At 45.7% G+C, this 2,500-nt stretch overlaps 1 protein-coding gene across 1 annotated transcript in view; it reads left to right on the forward strand.

The window, feature by feature from the left end:
* LOC123498115 (activated Cdc42 kinase-like) overlaps positions 1-2,500 on the forward strand; it is a 142,713-nt gene that overhangs the window by 14,793 nt on the left and 125,420 nt on the right. Inside the window, 1 exon segment of the mRNA XM_045245271.1 lies at positions 1,077-1,093. The gene's annotated coding sequence lies outside the window, so the exon portion shown is untranslated.

Consider the following 2,500-nt stretch of genomic DNA (forward strand, 5'->3'; position numbering starts at 1 on the left):
CTCTCTCTCTCTCTCTCTCTCTCTCTCTCTCTCTCTCTCTCTCTCTCTCGCATGTGTCAATCTGCAGCTGGAAGAAAAATGTAAATAACCAGAGAGAGAGAGAGAGAGAGAGAGAGAGAGAGAGTGGGGCAGTGGCAGGTGGCTACAGCATCACTCCACAGCTGGTCTCTCGCTATTCCCTCCACTCCCTCCCTCCTGCCTTCCCTCCTACCTACCCTCCCTCCAACCCACCCTGTCTCCCACCCGCCCACCAACCCACCCTGTCTCCCACCCGCCCACCAACCCACCCTGTCTCCTTCATCAGTGAAATGTGTGCATCACTGGCTTCTGTGGTGAATGCAGTTGTTGTATTTATTCATTTTTGTGGATGTTAGTAGTAGTAGTGGTAATAGTAGTAGTAGTAGTAGTAGTAGTTGTTGTTGTTGTATTTATTCATATTTGTGGATTAAGTATGTTAGTAGTAGTAGTGGTAGTAGTAGTAGTAATAGTAGTAGTAATAGTAGTAGTAGTGGTGGTGGTAAAAGTTGTAGTAGTAGTAGTAGTAGTAGTAGTAGTAGCAGCAGCAATTGTTGTATATATTCATATTTGTGGACTAAGTGTAGTAGTGGTAGTAGTAGCTGCATTGTTGTTGTTGTTGTATTAGTAGTAGTTGTTGTTACAATAGTAGTAGTAGTTATTGTTGTAGTAGTAGTAATAGTTGTTGTTGTTGTTGTATTAGTAGTAGTTGCTGTTACAATAGTAGTAGTAGCAGTAGTTATTGTAGTTATTGTTGTTGTTGTTGTAGATGGGAATGTTACGCTCGGTTAATGACTTATTGTTGTTTCTCCTCCTCCTCCTCCTCCTCCTCCTCCTCCTCCTCCTCCTCCTCCTCCTCCTCCTCCTCGGAGCCTTCTCCTGTACTGTTCTGTCTCTCTTATCTGTAGCCAGTTAGAAGTAATTACCAAACAGCCTCGAAAGGACCAACAGGTTTGTTGCTGTTTGGCTTTCCTTTGTATTCCTTTGTATTCCTCCTCCTCCTCCTCTCACTTCATTAGTAGTATTTTGGAAAGCTTATTTATTTTCTTTCTCTGTTTCAGGTGAGCGTCGCGTCCAGGTGAGTGTTGTGTGTGTGTGTGTGTGTGTGTGTGTGTGTGTGTGTGTGTGTGTGTGTGTGTGTGTTTTCCCTAACTAATCTGTCACATATGCAGCTGTATCTCTCTCTCTCTCTCTCTCTCTCTCTCTCTCTCTCTCTCTCTCTCTCTCTCTCTCTCTCTCTCAAACCGGACGGACATACTACTCTCTATTCCGTTTCTCTCCCCCTTCCCCCTTTTCCCTCCCTCCCTCCTTCCCTCCCTCCCTCCATACCCCAATACCCTTTCTCTCCTCCTCTCTTCCCCTCCGCCTCCTCCCTTTCCTTTCCTCCCTCACCTGCCTCCCTTATGCCCCTCTCCTCTCCCATACCCCTCACTTTTCCCTTTCCGTTACCCCTCCTATTGTGCCCACTTCTGCCTCCCTCCTCCTCTCTCTCTCTCTCTCTCTCTCTCTCTCTCTCTCTCTCTCTCTCTCTCTCTCTCTCTCTCTCAACAATGAAGTACCCTTTTTGCTTAGTACCCTTCGCACCCTTCCCTACACACACACACACACACACACACACACACACACACACACACACACACACACACACACACACACACACACACACAAACAGATGGTGAAAGCTCATTGCCTTTGTTTCTTCTACTCGTGTGTGTGTGTGTGTGTGTGTGTGTGTGTGTGTGTGTGTGTGTGTGTGTGTGAGCATTTTCATTTGGTGTTTTTAAATTTCACATCCCGGATACTCTTATTATCTATGAAAAAAAATAGTCAAACGTTTTTATATAATTTTTTTTCTCTTGTTCATCGTTATGTATATGTGTATCATGTACGTACGTGCGTTTGTGTGTTTCCCTATTCATCTTTACTTCAGGACATACAGAAATTCATCCCATATGATCTCAGTGTCGCGGCGTCAGCTTCACTCTATCAACCAGTCAATCCGTCAGTCAGTCAGTCAGTCTCCCGCTACTGTTTTGCTCAGTGTCGCGGCGTCAGCTTCACTCAATCAACCAGTCAATCCGTCAGTCAGTTTGGTAATCATTCAGTCAAGCAGTCAGTCAGTTTGGTAGTCAGTCAGGCGGTGGATCAGTCTTCCGCTACTGTTTTGCATCTACTGATCTTTCCTCGAGGCTCCGGTGACCGACTCCACCAGACTTAGACTGCGTTTACACCAAGCGAGTCGAGTCGTGTCAAGTCATGAGCGTCATTTGACTTGAGTCATTTTGACTTACCTCCGTTCACATCGAATGCGTCACCACGAGTCAAGTCAGTAGTCAGCTACCTGTGTGATTTCCTTCAGGATGGATGAATGTTCCCTCGCGGAGGTAGCTGTTTTGATGTGGCTTCGCCATCGCAGACGCAAGAAGGGTAAACGAATCTGGATACACGAAATAAACAGATTTCGGAAGCTTTTCTCATCTATTCC

The sequence above is a fragment of the Portunus trituberculatus genome, chromosome 47 (assembly GCF_017591435.1).
Source record: "Portunus trituberculatus isolate SZX2019 chromosome 47, ASM1759143v1, whole genome shotgun sequence".
NCBI classification, from domain to species: Eukaryota; Metazoa; Arthropoda; class Malacostraca; order Decapoda; family Portunidae; genus Portunus; species Portunus trituberculatus.